The 18,810-nt window shown below is 46.8% G+C and overlaps 1 pseudogene across 1 annotated transcript in view; it reads right to left on the reverse strand.

Moving 5' to 3' along the window:
- Window positions 1-1,924: 1,924 nt before the first annotated feature.
- The window catches only part of LOC308246165 (ferritin light chain-like), a 1,002,102-nt pseudogene continuing 985,216 nt past the window's right edge, over window positions 1,925-18,810 (reverse strand). Inside the window, exon 2 of the transcript in view lies at window positions 1,925-2,312. The product of the transcript in view is annotated as a ferritin light chain-like (transcript). The remainder of the gene's footprint in view (window positions 2,313-18,810) is intronic.

Below are 18,810 nucleotides of genomic sequence, written 5' to 3' on the forward strand. Positions count from 1 at the left end.
AAAACAAGTGAAACTCACAAGAACATTGTAACTATGGTGACCACTACCTTGTTTACCTCTGACTATAAAATAAAGCATCAGCTTGCCTTCTGGATCTTTCTTCTGTGGCCTTAGCCAGGCACAGGAGATCCACCTAGGCCAGCTTATTCTGTTTGTCTGACTTTTCTACATCCTTCACCACCCTCTCAGGCTTGCTGAACCCTTGGCTGTGCTGGCACGGCGCATAGAAAATATAATAACAAAATTGTATGCTATTATGAATGATCAAATGGAGAGGTAGCATTTTATGATAGGAGAGAGAGGGGATACTAAGAAACTTGAGAAGCTGAGTATATCACACAGGTGCTTCTGTTTTAGGCAGAAAAATATTTTCTAGCTGGGCATTAGGGACCTCACAGAATCCCCAGGAGAGACTGAGTCAGGCTTGGAGACTGTCCCTCCACACTGAGGAGCTTCTACAGTAAAGGCCCCTCTGCTTGATATTGGGGTTGGGCCTGCACAATGAGGCATTTGATGCCCTGAAAGCCAGATAGATGCCTCTGCTGTCATCCTCAACAAAAATGAAACAGGCAGAGTCCTGCTTCCTACCTGCTGTCTTCCAAATGGAAGTGAACCTGTTGGTTAATGTGGAGGCAACAGACCATCCATGCCTGACAAACCTGGGGTGGCACCATTAGCACATGCCTTCTTTGACCTTGCCTGTGACTACATATTCCTCTTTGAAATGCTCTGGCAACCACACAAGCATAGCATGGTCCTTTGCCAGTGGAACAGGCATTTCTTTTTGAGACAAGCATTGTAAGAGAAGACAGGACTCATACAGCATAAACCACTGGTACCTCTCAGCTGCAAGTACCGTGGCAGGATGTCACGTGTTCTCTAGATTGTGTGAACTTTTGGGGAGGATTTTTGTCATTGATAGACCAAAGGGGAAAAGATGCTTATGTTACTTGTTTAGTATAGTTTGCAGATTGTTCTTTCATAAGAGTGAATGAGGTACAATTAAAGGACTAAAATAATTAGTTGTTATATGTGGGTATTCTCATTGGAATATCCATTTAACGTTGTCTAAATCATTTCTTTAATTCTTTACCTTTTTCTTAGTGTTGAACTCTGACAATCTTTTAGTATTATATAGTGTGTAATAGTCCCCCATATAATAAAATTCAATTATGTATGTATCGACATACTTTATTGAAAAGTTTCCATTTGTTATTTATTAGAAGTTAAATGGAAAACTTAAATGGTTTTAAACTATCCTATTGTATAAAAGTTTAATACTATAACTATTTATAGAAACTAGAGGCCTGGTGCATGAAAATTTGTGCACTCGGGGGTCCCTGAGCCTGGCCTGTGCCCTTTCGCAGACCAGGAGCCCTTGGGGGATGTCCCTGCGGGGAGTGGGCCTAAGCTGCAGTCTGGCCTCCCAATGTGGGAGGCCAACCCACAGGCCAATGGGGGACAGCACCGGCCCCACCCCCCTCCCCCACCGACTGGTTGTTCCACCATTCGGTCAATTTGCATATTAGGCTTTGATTATATAGGATGTTGAATACAATGAAGACCTGTTTTATAGTCATGAATTGTAGTATTAAACAAATCAGTGTAACTTTTATAGGTTTGTCTATATCAAAAGGTCATTCTGAATATTAAGGCTAATTTTCTATGGTATACTTTGATAATCTATATAAGATTTTGTGACATTCAATGTGAAGTATTAAAAATGGAGCCCCTTTCTTTTTTATGTTTTTGTTTTTTTTTTGTTCCAAAAAGCTTTATTGTTTCATTTGGTCCAATGCATGGGAGAGGGCTCCAGGGTGGTTAAAAGAATGACTAGTAGTTTCAGGAAGAGGCTCAGGTAAAAGCCAGAGACACTAGGGGGATGCAGAGGGGCCTCTGAAAGGCCTCTGGGCTCCAAAGGCTCCTAGTCGTGCTTGAGGGTGAGCCTTTGAAAGAGACACTCACCCAGCCCAGCCTGGGGGGAGGGAGGGGCAGCCAGCCTGCGGATGTAGTCAGGTGGTTGCCCAACTTCTTGATCAGTTTCACCTCATCCAGGAAGTTGTTCTCTAGGAAGTCTCAGAGATAAGGGTCTGCAGCTCCAAAAGGGCCTGGTTCAGGTTCTTCTCCAAGGCCAGGGTGGTTTCCATGGCGTCCTGAGTTTTGCCCCACTCATCTTGGGAAGGTTTCTGCACATCCTGAAAGAGAATGCGGCCACCTCCCTTGTTTTGCAGCTTTAAGAGATGCTCAGCACCCTCACGCTTCTTCTCTGTCAACTTGTGGAAAAAGTGGCCCACACCCTCCAGAGCTACATCCTTGCGTTCGAAATAATAGTCCAGAGAAAGGTAGGTGTAGGAGGCCCGCAGATGCAGGTTGGCCAGGCGATTGACCACAGCCTCCACCTTGGTGGAATAATTCTGACAAATTTGGGAGCTTATGGTTGTTCGGCAATAAGGAGTTAAGGTAGAAAAAAACCCAGTGTGTTGGCAGGGCCTCTCTGTGGGTGGTGACTGGATGAGACGCAGGAGAGTGGTCGGAGGCTGCAAGAAGGGGCATCCCTGGGTCTGTAATGTCCAGTGTTGAAGAAAGAGACAGATCTGGGACCTCTGAGTATACTGCCTGGAGCCCCTTTCTTTATCAGGGAATTTGGAGTGATTTTCCATTTCTAAGAAATACCATGGCTGCATGTTTTGCCATGGCGAGTGGAGGAGAGGTTGTTGGGAAAATCCCCCTTCTTCCAAAAAGCACAGAAAGTACCAGGCAGAAAATGGTGCCTTCAGCAGAAAATACAGTTGCAAAATGAGTACTCTGAACAATGGGAGTATGTATTAAAGCCAGGGATATAAGCTGTTGGTGGATAGCTAGCAAAGCAGGCAGCCAACATATTTCAGAACATATTGATGTATCCATCAATCTCAGTTTATTTCTGTATCTATAATAATAAAAGCATAATATGCAAATCGAATGACTGAATAGCAGAACGACCATCCGGACGACCTTCCAGACAACCTTCTAGACGACCACGCTATCACACGCACTGGCGCCAGGCCAGCCAAGGCGGGCACATTGTGATTGGCCCCACCATTGCCCTGCAATCGCCCCACAGAGGAAGACCCAGGCCATCCTCTGCCTGGCAATCGATTGTGGAGTTGTGGTCAGGTGGGCAGGGCCTCCCTCTGTGCTGCGATCAATCACGGAGCCCCAGCAGGGTGAGCAGGTCCTCCCTGTGGGCGGCGATAGATTGTGGACCCCCACGATCAATCACCTCAAAGAGAGAGGCCCAGGCTAATTGACTGGTGGTGCTGCGGCATGTGGGTGGGGCCTCCCTCTGTGGGGCGATCAATCTGGGGCTCCACTATTGATCCCCCACAGAGGGAGGCCCAGACCAGCCTGGTGATTGCACCCCACACCTGTCGCCCGCAGAGGGAGGTGACCGGTGGCGGGGGCGGAGGGGTAGCACTGCACAGATGGCAAGCAGTGGCGGAGGCGAGGCCAGCTGTCAGCAGTTGGGGGAAGGAAAGCCCCAATAGGCTCTGATCACTGGCCATGCCTAGGCACCCTACCCGAGGGGTCCTGGATTGCAAGAAGGTGCAGGCCGGGCTGAAGGACACCCCCCGCCCCCATGCACAAATTTCATGCACTGGCCTCTAGTTTAAAATAAGTGTAAATATTTGCACATACAAAATTATTGATTTTGTACAATTAGAAATAAGGGCTTTAATTGGACAAAGCTATATTTCAATAGAGAAAACTAAGGGGTTGGATCTTAAGAGAATTCCAGGCGAGATAAGCAGGTATTTGATAGAGCAAATTGAATAAAAACTTTGCCAATTTCTTAAAAGGAGAAACTAGAAGTTTATCTTGGAAGACAGAATATAGTGTTCTTTAATGCATTTATTTGTTTAACAATAGTAAACACATCTTTGCAAGGTGAACAAATATAATATCCTTATAGGTACTATGAGAAACATTGTGAATTTACATTGAGTCACTTTAACAAAGTACAGTAGCTTATTCTTTAAGTTCACTCTTTCATTCAATATGCTAAGTGCAGCACTACGCTAGACCCTCAGTGTACAAAGGTGAGACAAAGATGATTTTGCCAATTTCATTCTGCTGAGTTCACTGAGGAAAAACAAGTTAAATAATTCGGGTGATGAATAATGAACTTTAATGGACCATTATTTCAGAGGCATGGAATATGTATTATTTAAGGCTTTCTAACAGATATTGACCAAGAAATGCAAACATTTACTGGTCTTGTTAGCCAAAGAGATGAGAGCAAGAAGAGAGAACACTGGGTACAGAAAATTTCGGCATAGTATCCATGCTGGTCAGTCATTGAGTTCGTCCCTCAGTTTCTCCCTGTAGGCTCTGTATTGCAGTTGGGGGAACTATATAAGCTGTTTCCTTGTCTCCTTTGTCTTCTGGCTTCAAGATGGCTTTGGCCAGTGGGAAGCACTGGACGGGGAGAGAAGGGGAGAGTGAGGGACAACTCAGTATTTCTTTCCTTCGCACTCTACTTTAGGTGGTGGTTCTAGTAGCAGCTGCATCTCTCTGAGGCTCCATTTCCTACAAGGCGGCCCCTTCATGGGCTCATCTTCTACAGGGTGAATTGTACTGAGGCTCAAGCTCTTGCTGGATGGCTTTCACTCCTGCATTCTGGTGATGCCATCTCTCCTGTTGCGTCTCCAGCTGTAGGGGAGACGGTCTTTTTGCAATTGCTATTCTTTAGGTTGACTCTTCATCCCGTTTGGCTTCTTACTTCTTATTGCTGGATGACCAATCCCCTATATTGCATTTCCTCTGTCAAAATGCCTAAAGTAGTAGTTAGTAGTCTATCAAATGCCTTTTTAATGAGCACAAGACAATATTCTAGGTCTGAGAGAATGAACCTTCTAAAGAAACTCTGCCTCTAGCAGAGCATTTTGCTTTGTGAGCAATTTTATTTCTGCTTCTGTAGAACAGTCTTCTTAGTGCATGTTCATCAACCCTGGCTGCCTTGTTCTCAGAGTGCGTTTTGACATTTGGTTTTGCTTACTTTTTCTAAAGTCCAACTTTATGATTGAATCCCCTACTGACACAGACCTCATATTTATTTCAGCCATTTGGTGACCTGCCTCCACCCTTCCTAGTACTGGCCATACTCGTCTTTCACCTTTGATATTCTCAGGGGTAGTATCAGTATTTGGCTGAAATTTTTCCTGTCTCTCTACAGATCACAAATTTTGACACAATAACAACAGAGAGCCACTTTGTGACCTCATGAGTGACTCAGTGAAAACCTGCATACCAGAGCTCCATTGCATTGGCTACAGTCTAGTTCAGCAGTCGCCAATCAGTGGACCACTGGTGGTCCATGAGGTCCGAAAGGTTGGCACCACTGGTCTAGTTTGCAGTCAATCTAATAACTTTATCATACTGTTAAAGCAGAAAGAACCCAGAGTAAGCTGTGGGACATGCATTGTTTTCCTGACTCTGTTCCTGAACTGACACATGGCACTCACAGAAAAAGAAATAATACCTACCCTCCTACCCAACTGGTATTATCATACCTAATAATAGACAAACATGTAAATTGACCGTACCTCCGCTACGCCCACAGCCAATCAGAAAGTATGCAAATTAACCCAACAAAGATGGAGGTTAATTTGCATACGTAGGCACCCAGCAGCCTGGGTCCCGGGAACTTTCTCAGCACCCAGGTCACTCCGAGGTAGGCCCCCCATGGGTTCTGAGCAACCTGGGAAGGGCCTGAGCCAGGGGGCTCCTGGGCAGGGATGGAGCCAGGCGATTAGAGGGAGCTGGGGGTCCCCTGTCCAGGCCCCAAGCCCTGGCCAGAGGCTTGGGGCCTGGGCAGGAGTGGAGCTGGGCGATTGGGTGATCGGAGGGAGCTGGGGGTCCCCTGCCCAGGCCCCGAGGCTTTAGGCCTTGTCAGGGGTGGAGCTGGCGATCAGAGGGAGCTGGGGGTCCCCCTTCCCAGACCCCAAGCTCCGGCCAGAGGCTTGGGGCCTGGGCAGGGGCAGAGCCAGGCGATCGGAGGCGATCGGTGTGAACTACAAAGGAAACACCTTTTCTGATCGCTTATTGGCTAAGCTCCCTGTATGCCACTGGTAATATTCTTAGTAACTTGGGTAATAAGAATCCAAAAAGGTGATCTAGGGTTTTCCCACCACACTTCCGGAGTAAAAAAAGGAAGGTCCGCTGCTGGAGGGCTAAGAAATGTCATATCCTGCCCTAGCTAGTTTGGCTCAGTGGATAATGCGTAGGCTTGCCGACTGCAGGGTCTGGGTTCGATTCTGATCAAGGGCATGTACCTAGGTTGCAGGCTCCTCCCTGACTGGGGCCCAGGTCAGGGCTCATGCAAGAGGCAATCAATCAAAGTGTCCCTCTCACTTTGATGTTTCTCTCTGTCTTTCCCTTTCTCTTCCACATTCTCTAAAAGTCAATGGAAACATATCCTCAGGTGAGGATTAAAAAAAAAGAAAGAAATGTCATATCATATGAAAGACACATCTTGAAAATGCCTAAAGAAAGTTGTCATTTTTTCATGGTGAAGGGACTGGAGTCCGTGTTGATGAAAACACCGTGGTGGCTGCGGTGACTGGCAGTGGCTGCAGCAGCGGGGTGATGGGGTTGGTGCCTTCCCCTGATTGCCTGGTCGCCTCAGTAGGACATCCCCTGAGGGCTCCCAGTATGTGAGAGGGGGCAGGCTGGGCTGAGGGACCCCCCCCCCCCCCCCCCCCCCGCGCACGAATTTCGTGTACTGGGCCCCTAGTAGATAATATAATATAATATAATATAATATAATATAATATAATATAATATGTCAGCTGCTTGATTTAAATATGCTCTCCAATTCTTACAATGATTCTGTGAGGTGTTCATAATTCTAGGTGAGGAAATTCACGTAGACAAAGGCCAGGTTACTTCTCCAGTTACCCTATTTGTTTATCTTCAATGACCATTTTCTTTCCACTCTACCTATATGCCTTTGGATGTGAAAGATTATTAATCAAAATGTTTTAGGGGAAAAATGTATTATGGGCTATACAAATTCTGGAGCATAGCAGTTAGACATTATCATCCTTCTTTGAATTAAGGCTGTCACATACCAGAGAAAATAACTAACAGATTAGTTTTCTCTCGAAACATCTAATATACTTAATTGTTCTCTTTAAACAGCTGACATACTTAACTTTTTGAGTTATTTGCCTTCTGAGTGAAAACATTTTATTTTTAAATATATGTTCGCCTTACCATCTTTGGCAATACAGCCTTTCTTTGTGGGTCTCTAGCTGTAGATCCTAGTGGGAACAAGGAGTCCATTTGATCTCTTGAGCCTGTACACAGATCCACAGTGCTGTGAACAAAGAGTGAAGCATGCAATAAACGGTGTTAGGTGACAGCTCTCTGCAAATCAAGGTAATCCAGCTGTCGCTCTTTGCTTGAAGAGTTCAATGAAATGCATTGGCTTGAGTTTTGCCTTTTAGTGTATTTGAAAGTTCTTAAGAAACTAAGGACTTTCAAATACACTAAAACAGTCACTTAAAATCTTTTTTTCATATTTTTACTGTGTCTGAGTGTCCTAAAAATAGATTCTGTTGCTGTTGCATTTTACCACACTTTGACTGTCATTCTGTTTGCTTCACATTATGATTATTCAAATGATTATTTTAAATGAGTTTTTTTTTTAATTTTTATTGATTTCAGCGAGAAAGGGAGAGGGAGAGAGAGCGAAACATCAATGATGAGAAAGAATCTTTGATCAGCTGCCTGCACGCCCCCCCGCCCCACTGGGAATTGAGCCTGCAACCTGGGCATGTGCCCTTGGCTGAAATTGAACCTGGGACACTTCAGTCTGCAGGCCGACACTCTATCCACCGAGCCAAACCAGCTGGGGCCAGATTATAGTTTTAAACTGAAGCGCACAACACTGATAACGTGAAGACATTAAGAAAAGGAATATTTTTTCCATTGACTTTCTGACATTGTTGAAAAAAATTCTCATTCTGTGTATCTTTCATTTTTGAACATGCAAAGAAATTAATAAAGATGACCTTTTAGCACAAAATTATGAAATATAGTAAGAGGTTATCAATGATTGGGCACTGTCAGTTTAGGCTTAATGAGAGTGCTTGGCTTACTTCATTTTTCAGGGAGAGAAAACAGGGCTCCATAATAAAACACTGATTTCAGCGGGACACTTATTAGCCACCAATGACAAAATTACACGTCTCTTGACCACATATTTCTTTATCTTTTTTTGTAATTAGATGAGAAGGGTGGAAACGTAATTATTACCATTATCCAGGCCTGTTATTCATCTTTAGAAATTTCATTGAAGACTTTGCTATTATGTTTTTATGATGTAAAGTTCTTATGGAGCAGTGTAAAATGGGCAGTGAAAGGGAATTATGTGGAAAAGGGCATAGACAATCTATTTTCTAATTCTGTCAAATTGAACAGGATGTTTCACTACTTCACCTAGACATACTTTCCACATTTTGACTTATGTTCACAAAGTAATCATGGTAGCTGCAGTGTCCATTGGCCAATCCTAGCCGACGAAATGGCAGATCTTCTGTGGAACAGTGTAATTCTAGCTGCTGCATTGGAATAGAGAAATGAAAAAAGGCAGTGGTAGGCTAGAGGAGCAGGAAGAAACTAACAAGAAACTGCCAGGCATTTCTAGAGTGATTGTTCAGAGATTATTGATGAAGACCCCCACCAGGAGCACAGTGTAGTCTAGTGCAGAGGTCAGCAAACTAAAGAGCTAGACAGTATAAATGTTAGGTGTTGTGGGCCGTATGGTCTCTGTTGCAACTATTCAACTTTATTGTGATAGTTTGAGAGCAGCTATTGACAATACATCAATTAAATGAATGTATCTTTGGCAGTTAGCAGACTTCAGGTTTATGTTTCTTGCTAACCATTTTAAAGATTTTTTAAATTGATTTTTAGAGAGAGGGGGAGAGAGAATCATCAATATGAGAGCAAAACATCCATTGCTGCCACCTGCACACCCCCTACAGGTGATTCAGTCAGCAACCTGGCCGTGGCCCTGACCAGGGGTGAGGGTGGGGTTGGGGGAGGAGGACTGAAAAGGCAACCCTGTGGTATATGGGACTGTGCCCAACCAACTGATCCACACTGGCCAGAGCTGTTAAACATTAAAAAAAAAATAAACTCATACTAAGACTGCTTGTAAAGTGGTGGGAGTGGAGAGAATGGTGCATGATTAATATAGTTCCCCCAAATGTTTTAAGTGGAGATTTGGCAGCAATCATACCACCTCATAAAGTGTGAGTGACCTGGGTCTTTAGGACAGTAGGCATTTGTCTTTATTTTTATTTTATTTTTTTAATTTCTTTATTGATTAAGGTATAGTAAGCATTTGTTTTTAGAACATCCTATTTATGACACATTTATCAATATGCAATTACTTCCTTCATGACTTTTCTACTTTTAGTTTCTGTCTTTCTGATGTCTCAAATTTTTATTTCCAAGGGTTTGAGACCTGCCCCTATTATATCACTACCCTGCTTTAAACTTTAATAACTCCTTATTGCTTACCAAATAAAATGTAGTTTCTTCATTCAGAGACTTCCACAATTTGAGCCCAACCTGTCTTCCCAGTTTTATCTTTAGCTCTGCCCCAGAGCTTAAGTTCCTGCCATCAAGTGGTTTTTTGCCACTCCCCTGAGCATAGCCCAACCTCCCCACCTCTAGGCTGTTACCAAGTTGATCCCTCGGGGGCTTTCTGCTTTATTTAGCTCTGAAAAGTCTACCTGTATCTCTAAGTCTTCAAAGAAGGGAATGATACCACAGTGTGTTGCATGCAATTATAATTAATTACTAAAAAATTAGGAAGTTATCTTTTCTTTGCAAAATACATAAAAGTTTAGGCTTCTTTTTAATAGTAAAACTGGATAGCTCCAAATTAAAGCAATTTAAAGTGTTATATTTGGCTCATAAGGTATAATAAAGATATATTGATTTTAGCAAATTGCACAGTTTTATCTAACACTTTCCCAGTGTGAAACCATCCTCTTGTGAGTACTATTAGCTCTTCTCCATAAGTTATTGATACTTTGGAATGATGTAATGTTACTGGCCTGACCGCAGTGTTACTGGTGTTTGCAGTTTAAATAATAGTAAGAATAATTATATCTGAGATATAGCTGCATTGAGCAGTAGTAACACAGGGAGCTAGAAACACATAGGCCTGTGTGCAAAATAAATCTGGGTTAATGGTGGAATTCTCCTCTCCCCATTCCTAAATAGCTTAAATATGCAAAGTAATTCTAAAGAACAAAATGTTAGCATTGAACTGCAATGTCTTTTATAACACGTACATTCTTTTCTACTTAGCTAATATATAAATCACTCAGTAAAGTCACTACTAAAATCCTTATTACACTAGTGGTCTATTTCTCTGTGGAACATTCCTGCCCACTAAAACCAGCCAACAGAAAGCAAGACCCATGTTATATTTCAGTTTCTTCCTCCTTTCAGATCTTCCTGGGAAGAACAATGCCTGTTTCCCAATTGTTTTAAGTATTTATTTGAGATAATTTATGTACTAGTATAGTAATTGGCATAATATATGAATACCATCCCAGATATGATCAGGATAATGTACCAAAAATTTTCAACAAAATATAATAGCTAAAAAAAACCCCAATAAGATAGACTTTTCATTTTCCACATTAATTCCGATCAATACAATAGTTGTCATAAGCCCAAGTTTACTTTAGTGTTTTAAGACCCAGAGCCTTCGTCTATGCACCTTCATTCCTAGAAGATCCTGTTAGCTTTGCTCAGAGGAGGCATGTTGTTTTGACTCTCAGGGTCTTGGAAATGTTCTTTAAGATCTGTTACCACCCCTCTGCTGCTAACAAATACAGATGAAGGGCCAGGGAAGCTGCAACTCTCTGAATCTTGTAATTGAATATCACCACTATTTCATTTTACTGGTAGAACTTAGTTTAGAATAACTTTTTTTTTTTTGGCTCAGACAATCCAAGGTGCCCCTCAGCCCAGTCTGCACCTTCTCCAATTTGGGTCCCCTCAGGGGATGTCCACCTTCTGGCAGTCGGACTTCCCTCTCACAATCCTGAACCTCTGGCTCCTAACCACTCGCCTGCCTGCCTACCTGATTGCTCCTAACCCCACTGCCTGCTGGCCTGATCGCCCCTATCTTGCCCCCTTGCCGGCCCGATCGCTCCTACCTTGCCCCCCTGCCAGCCTTATCGCCCCTACCATGTCCTCCCCTGCAGGCCTGATCACCCCCAACTGCCCTCCCCTATTGGCCTGATCACCCCAAAATGCCTGTGCCTTGGCCCCCAGTCTGGCCTCCCTCTGGGGGCACCGCCCCCCATTATTCCACTGCTGCTACCACTGCTGGCCTGAGCCTTAGCCCTTCACAGCTGCCCACGGCTGCCTGAGCCTCAGCCCTTGCAGTCGCTGCAGCTTTGTCTGGAAGGACGTCCAGAAGACGACCACTCTAATTAGCATATTACCCTTACATTAGTATAGATTTGGGGACCATTACAACCACACAGAACTTAAAGAAAACATATGGCCCTGGCTGGTTTGGCTTAATGGAGAGAGCATCGGCCTGTGGACTGGAGGGTCCCATGTTTGATTCTGGTCAGGGGCACATGCCTGGGTTGCGGGCTCGATCCCCAGTAGGGGGCCTGTGGGAGGCAGCTGATCAGTGATTCTTATCATTGATGTTTCTATCTCTCTTTCCCTCTCCCTTTCTCTTTGAAATCAATAAAAAAAATCTTAAAAAAAGTAAACACATGATCCTCACTTTGGGCTTTGTCATTTTACAATATCCTTTGTGCAGTATTATAACTTCCCTCAACTTTCCTTTACCCACCCTTAAAATGCAATCTATTTTGGGGAAGATGATCAGGAAAGTTATTCTAGTGGGTAGAAGTTTTTTTGGAGGGGATGGGGTCATGAAGATATTTAAAAATTGAGCATGGTGATGGTTGTACCACTCTGAATTTACTTTAAAAAACCAGTTCATTGTACACTTTAGTTGACATGTACAGTATATGAATTAGATCTCAACAAAGCTGTTCTTTTATTTCTTTTAAAATAAAGACCAGTGTTACCATCAATTGCAGATGTTTTCAGAGGCCCCCCAAGATTTTCTTACCGCATCCCAAATAATTGCCTCCAGTCCTGGTGGATCTGGATGTTGTGGTTTACAAAGGAGAAGGTGGCAAGAGGCTTATGGAATTTCTGCAGCCCCATTCCCCTGGTCTCCTCATAGGGCACCAGGGCTATTTCCACTGTGTCAGCTCTCTGCTTCCTTTAACCTGTTGGGCAAAAGAATCCTGGGTGCTCTGGCCAGAAAGTGCATTCTCTCTTAGGTGGCCCAAATGCTTTTTTTAAGGTTGTTTTTTGGATTCAAAAGAATAAACAGAGATGTGGAAAGCTTTTGTCGAAATTCTTTTACATGGTTCTTCCAGTCTCATGGGAAGTGAGATGTGGCTCTGAATTCATCCCAAAGGGTGTCATTGGACAAAGCACCCAGAATGGTACAACTCCTTCAGGATGCCCTACACACTTCCCTGTCAGGACTCAGGGGAGCTTGAGGATGAGCGAGGCTGTGGTGCCAGCACAGGACCCGGGAGAAGGTAGCGCTTTCTACACTGCCCAGGCCATGTGGACTGCAGCTGTACCTGCTTAGGTGGGCAGCGTGTTTCTGCTGTTTTGTTTTGCTCTGGCCTGCACCCCGTCAGCCACTGACCTGTGTCTGCACTGAGACTGAACGGTTTGATGGTCCTACTTTTTGGTGGACAGTGGATGCACTCTACCTTCCAGAGACTGGCAGTTAGACTCTGGCAGCTTCTAAGTCCCTCGTGGGGAGAGCCCGGCCCTAGGTCAAGAACAGACTCGGGCATCCTTGGCCAGGAGGCCTCCTCGGGCTAGGGGCCGCCACAATTTGAAGGCTGGCCACAACCCAGATCCTGGCAGGGGTCTCCTCTGGGGCGCTGGCCAGCCTGGGCTAGGGCTTTGGGCGGTGGAGGCCGGCCATGCCTCCCGATCCTGGCAGGGGTCTCCTGTGGGACACTAGCCAGCCTGGGCTAATGGCCTCCAGTGGTTTGGAGGCCGGCCATGCACCCGATTCTGGCAGGCACCATGGCAACCCAGCACTGACTTCCAGATGGTCAGCGTTTGGTCGTGATCGGTTGTTACAACCCTGGGCTTTTATTATTAAGATGTTCTCCAATCCTTCCACTTCCAGGGAAAGGGGTAAAGGAGGGTTGCTGAAAGTGATAAGGGAGGCAGCAGGGTGAACTTTATTTTTCTGCGGGGGGTTCTCCAGAGACACAATTTCTGATTGGCATCTGGCAGGACAGAGCAGTTGCAGGTACAGGACTGGGAGAGCCTTTCTGCATGCAGCTCCCTGGAGAGTCTCTTCCGGCCAAGGAAAGCTTTGTTCTAACCATTTCTCCTGCAGCCAGGGCTGCTGGGTAGTCTGGGGAAGGAGGGCAGAATGGAGGTGGGGCAGGGCAGGGCAGGGCAGGAAAAAGTGTGGGGTAGAAGACTGGGGGAGGGGGAGGGAGAGGGTGAAATCTGTGTGTGTGCGGAGGTGGGGGGAGGGCTGGTGCAGAAGGAAAGTTGGGGTCAGCATAGGAAGGTTTGGAGATACTGGGGGGTAAGAGAGACCAGCAGATGTCAGAACAGGGGAAAGGGTCTATGGAATCAGGTGGGGGTCTGAGAAAGTGAGTACAGACTAAGTCCCTGCCATCCCAGGTGGCTAGTGGGAGGAGTCCATAGCAAGGTGCTGAGCTCCCTACACTTTGTGTCTGAAGCTCCAGAACATGTGGCCCACACACCCCATTTGCAGACACATGGATTGTTTTTAAGTTAATGCTTTTTAATTCACTGTTTCCCACTTGTCATTTTTTATTGAAAAGGGAGATTCTGCTGGTGTGTGTTCCTTTGCTGGGGTGGTAGGAGTGTTCCCCATGGGCAGAGATCTGATGAGAGACAGAGACAAAAGGCCCAGTGAGACATGGGGATAGAGCAGGGAACAGGGAGAGAGACAGACACAGAGAACCCAGGAAGGCTAAGGGAGGGACTCAGCCCTAAGGGCAGAGCGAGTGTGCTGAGAAATCCTGCTTCGGGTCTGTGGATCCTCCACCTCCAACTAAGGCCCCTAGGGCTGAGCTTGCTCTCCTCTACACTCTGGTTCCATTTAGCGTAGACATGGCTGAACTGGCCTCAGGGAAAGGGCTGGAAGGATGTGGCACGAGATGGACTGAGTACGCAGGACCAGGGTCAATGAGGACTAGGGATCCGAGACTAGACAGAAAGAGGAGGACCTGGAGGTGTTCCCTCCCAGGTCCCCGCACACCTGCTGTTTTTGAGCGAAGCCCGAATCCCGAATCCCATTCCCTGGTTCTGGAGAGTGGTGGCCCTGGCCTGCTGTGCCACCTGGGGTGCATGCCCTAACCTCTCTGAGCCCTGGCTATGCCACCTGCAGGAGAGGAGCTCTGGTGGCTGAGGTTCAAAATGGCTCAGGGGCCGAGGAGACAGAACTCGGTGTTGGATACCTCGGTTTGGCGGTTACATCTAAAATCCCAGGGATTTTCCGCCTTGGCCGCTGCTCTGGGCTCACGTTTATGTAGGACTTGCGCAGATGGGGAGAGCCAGGCACTAGAGCTTCCTTCCTTCGCAGCTGAGAACCAGTTTAACGCCCCCCCCACCCCCCCCTGTCCCATGACCCCTCCTCTCCTCATCGGTGCCTGGTACTTGTGAACCTTCCCAGTGGCCATTGTAGACACACGACCGAGGACACACTACATTATCCCCAAGCCAGTACTTGGTGGCTGTGTAGACAGTTGGGCAAACACAGACACACGACACAGGGTGCTGTGGACAGGGATAGAGCTTCCTGGCCTGGGGAGAGGGCTCATTCTGCGGAGCAGCGGCTCCACGGGCACGTTCATCCTGGGCACAGCTCAGTGAACTGAAAGTCCGGATAATTAGAGCTAATTACATGTGTGCAAACAACCACAGCAGAGGCTGCAGGTGGGCCACCCCTCCCCCGGCCTGACCCCCACGATCCCGCCCCAGCAAAGAGGATTTGCTGACACAGCTGGGGCTGAACGCCTGGGGGAAGGGCACGCAGGCGGAGAGTCCCTGGGGTCCAGGGATTGGGGTGAGCCCTCCACCTCCAGAGCACCCCCCTGGATTACACACTCCAGTGCGTGCTATTGTCCTGGATGTCCTGGGATGGCTGGTCACAACCGGGTTAGGAATTGGACCAGAACTTGGTCTGAGATCCCCTTGGCCTTGTGCTGTGCAGGCCCTGGGGGCATGGGCCCAGCATTTCGGTCCTTAGGTTTCTATTATCTTGGCCTCCTGAGCATTACCGTCTCTGCAAAGATTGGAGATGGCTCTACTTGTATCCTGCCATGGGGAGTGCCTTCTTGGAGCTGAGGCTGTGGGATGAGGAAGGGACAGAGTCTGGTGCTTGGCTTTGGGTGATCAGTTTGTCTCTGTCTGGATGGGCCCCAGGACCCCAAAAGAGTGACTTTTCTGAGCTTTGGTTACGAGACCATACCGTGCATGCCTCCTCTGAGAAGCGGAGTCCAAGGGGAAGGGGAAAGGTGCGAATTCCTCACGTGTGAACAAGGCTTTACACTTTGAACTGCTAGCCTGAATCAGTGATCTAATTTTGTGGTTTCAGGAGCCTTTGTTGAGTTGGGTTGGAGTGGTGGTGGGGTAGGGTTTTATATTTCTACTAGAGGCCCGGTGCACGAAATTCGTGCACAGGGGTGTGTGTCCCTCAGCCCAGCCTGCACACTCTCCAATCTGGGACCCCTCGAGGGATGTCCGACTGCCCGGTAGGATCGGGCCTAAACGGGCAGTCGGACATCCCTCTCACAATCCAGGACTACTGGCTCCCAACTGCTCGCTTGCCTGCCTTCCTGATTGCCCCTAAACGCTTCTGCCTGCCAGCCTGATCACCCCCTAACCACTCCCCTGCCAGCCTGATTGATGCCTAACTGCTCCCCTGCTGGCCCGATTGCCCCTAACTGCCCTCCCCTGCAGGCCTGGTTACCCCAAACTGCCCTCCCTGCAGGCCTGATTCCTCCTAACTGCCCTCCCCTGGGTCTGGTCCCCCCCAATTGCCCTTCCCTGCAGGCCTGGTCCCCCCCAACTGCTCTCCCCTGCAGGCCTGGGTCCCCCCGCCAACTGCCCTTCCCTGCAGGCCCAGTTGCCCCCAACTTCCCTCCTCTTCCAGCCTGGTCACCCCTAACTGCCCTCCATTGCAGACTTGATCGCCCCCAACTGCCCTCCCTTGCAGGCCTGGTCCCTCCCAACTGCCCTCCACTGCTGGCCTGATTGCCCACAACTGCCCTCCCTTGCAGGCCTGGTCCCTCCCAACTGCCCTCCCCTGCTGGCCATCTTGTGGTGACATGGGGGAAGCCATCTTTAACTACATGGGGCAGCCATCTTGTGTGTGGGAGTGATGGTCAATTTGATATTACTCTCTTATTAAATAGGATAGAGGCCTGGTGCATGGGTGGGGGCTGGCTGGTTTGCCCTGAAGGGTGTCCCAGATCAGGGTAGGGATTCCCTTGGGGCATGCAGCGTCCTGGGTGAGGGGCCTGTGGTGGTTTTCAGGCCAGCTATGCCCCCTGGCAACCCAAGCGGAGGTCCTGGTATCTGGGATTCATTTATCTTATATAATTGAAACTTTGTAGCCTTGAGTGGAGGCCAGGGTAGGCGAAAAGCTTGGCTTCCTCTATTGCCGGGGGCAACCCAAGCCTCCTGCTCTCTCCAGCTCCGTGGCTGCTGCCATTTTTATTGGGATTTATTTATCTTTTATAATTGAAACTTTGTAGCCTTGAGCAGAGGCCAGGGCCGGCCAGAGTGGGCGGGAAGCTTGGCTTCCTCCATTGCTGGGGAAACCCAAGCCTCCTGCTCGCTCTGTGGCCACAGCCATCTTGGTTGGGTTAATTTGCATACTCACTCCTGATTGGCTGGTGGCTGTGGCTTGTGGGCATAGCAGAGGTATGGTCAATTTGCATGTTTCTCTTTTATTAGTATACATAGAGGCCCGGTTCATGGGTGAGGTCCAGCTGTCCCACTCCAATGGGGGCTACTGTGGGGGAGGGGATGTGGGTGGTTGGCCGGCCCTGCCCCCGATCAGGGTGGGGGCCAATCGGGGGTGGGTCTGGCCCTGGGAGAGGGGCCTGGGCCGTTGGCCGGCCAGCGCCACCCCTGATCAATAGGGGCCAGACCAGCAGGGGTGGGTGGGAGAGGAGGCAATCAAGGCCCAGATCAGGCAGGCCAGTTGACTGCTGCAGTGAGTGTCATAGCTACCAGTTGTTCAGGTCATTCAGGTGGTTCTGCTGTTCTGTTGCTGGGCTTTTATATATATAGATTCTGCTAGTTCTTTTATCATCTCTACTTCTAGCTCTTGAGACCTGTTACCTCCAAAACTGGCTCCACAGATATGTTTGTTGTCCTCTTAAAAATAAGCCTTCCAACTGCCCTAGCTGGTTTGGTTCAGTGGCTAGAGCAGCCGTGGGCAAACTATGGCCCGCGGGCCGGATCCAGCTGTTCTATCCGGTTCTCTTGCTCTCCCCTCCACTCCTTTACTTTGAATTTATATTAGTTCACACAAACACTCCATCCATGCTTTTGTTCCGGCCCTCTGGTCCAGTTTAAGAACCCATTGTGGCTCTCGAGTCAAAAAGTTTGCCCACCCCTGGGCTAGAGTGTCAGACTGAGGACTGAAAGGTCCTGGGTTTGATTCTGGTCAAGGGCATATGCCTGGGTTGTGGTTTGGATTCCCAGTAGGGAGTGGGTAGGAGGCAGCCCATCAATGATTCTCTTTTATCATTGATGTTTCCTATCTCTTCTCCCTTCCTCTCTGAAATCAATAAAAGTATATTTTAAAAAATACAATAAAAAATAAACCTTCTATCTTTGAGTTTCTGCATTTTGAATTCCATTTAATTAATGAGTTGGGCTAGTGTAGGACCTTATTCTAATAATGATTGTTTCATGACACTTGACTATTAACTAAATATTTGGTTATAATACCCAACTTTAGGTTAAATCCTTACCTGTCAGTTCCTACAAAAAGTATCTTTTAGACTTCTATCCTTTTCTTAACTTCAGCTCTAATTCCCTGGCTCCCAAGGATTAGTCTTTCCTGTGCCAGGTCTATTTATATGTCCATGTGTAAACTTGCTTCATCTGGTTCCCAACATAGTATCAGAAGCGTTATACATATGTTTGGATGAAGATGATTATGATGACTATGTAGCTCAGTCTCCATCTCCATAAGTGTGTTGTTTACATTGTTTTACATGGAAAACATTAGCATTATAGCTAGGTCTGGGCCCAAATAATAGAGACAGTTTTCCATAGATGAGCAATGTGACATTAAATCATTGCATGCAGCTCTCAGCATCAATAAAGAGGAATTTATGTGAGTTTGTGAATATACATTTTTTAATATTCAAATTTGGTTTCATGGGTATTTGTCAAAGTTGTTGAGCCCACAAATTTGTCAGAAAGGAAGCCATAGCATTGATGGCATTGCTTTATCTGACATGATTAGAATGTAAATGATGATATGACATAGGGCATGAAGTTGAGACTAAATGAAGGGGAGTGACCTAACCTGAAGCAATGAAGATAGATGTGGACGAGGAGCACAAAAATGATGTTTTAAGTGTAAGTGAAACATGTGAACTAATGTATATAAAGATAAGACCAGATTCTGACACTATAATAATAAATGGGGAAATAATATGT

The sequence above is a fragment of the Plecotus auritus genome, assembly GCF_963455305.1.
Source record: "Plecotus auritus genome assembly, chromosome: 4".
NCBI lineage: Eukaryota > Metazoa > Chordata > Mammalia > Chiroptera > Vespertilionidae > Plecotus > Plecotus auritus.